The sequence below is a fragment of the Myotis brandtii genome, unplaced genomic scaffold, assembly GCF_000412655.1.
Source record: "Myotis brandtii unplaced genomic scaffold, ASM41265v1 scaffold434, whole genome shotgun sequence".
In the NCBI taxonomy this organism is placed as follows: Eukaryota; Metazoa; Chordata; class Mammalia; order Chiroptera; family Vespertilionidae; genus Myotis; species Myotis brandtii.
This window is the reverse complement of record NW_005366599.1, coordinates 1,698,396-1,698,977: the sequence shown is the minus strand read 5'-3', so window position 1 is coordinate 1,698,977 and position 582 is coordinate 1,698,396. Positions and strand designations below refer to the sequence as shown.

At 66.8% G+C, this 582-nt stretch overlaps 1 protein-coding gene across 1 annotated transcript in view; it reads left to right on the top strand.

Moving 5' to 3' along the window:
* NPHP4 (nephronophthisis 4) overlaps nucleotides 1-582 on the top strand; it is a 98,379-nt gene that overhangs the window by 58,014 nt on the left and 39,783 nt on the right. The gene's annotated exons all lie outside the window — the stretch shown is intronic.

The window sequence follows — 582 nt, the reverse complement described above, 5'->3', positions numbered from 1 at the left end:
TCCGCGGGACCTTGTCCTCGGCCAGTGGCTTCCTGGCTCGGACAGGCTTTGCCGCCCAGCAGCCTGCTCCGCAGCAGCCTTTCCGCGTCCTTGGTCATGTCGGCGTCCCGGAGCCCGTCCTTTCCTGGACCCCAGTGTCCTGGGTGCGGGGCGGCCGCTGGTCCCGGCTGCCTCCTGGCGGAAGGGCTGCCCTGAGCCCGGCTCTGTGGTCACATCCCGTGTTCTCACGGTGGAAGGACAAGGGGTAGGGGTGTGCACTGTGACAAGTGACCGGAGTTTGGGGTCCGCGCGTTGTGGGAGCTCAGGGCTGCGAGGGGGCCCTGCGTATGGGAGGGTTTGGCTCCGGCGGCTGCTGTTGGTCCCACACGTTGCCTGTCTGAGGCGGGGAAGGAAACCGGCAGCAGTTTCCGACAGAGAACAGCCATGGGGAGTTCGGGTCATGGCCCTGCGGCCCTCGGCGTTGTGCACACGTAGGCTCAGCTTTTCCAGTTGATTGTGAACAAACCAGCGTCCAAGTACAAGCGCGGGAAGCCGGGGCCCTCGTCTGTCCAGGAGGGGACCGCGGGGCCCTGCAGCCCCACA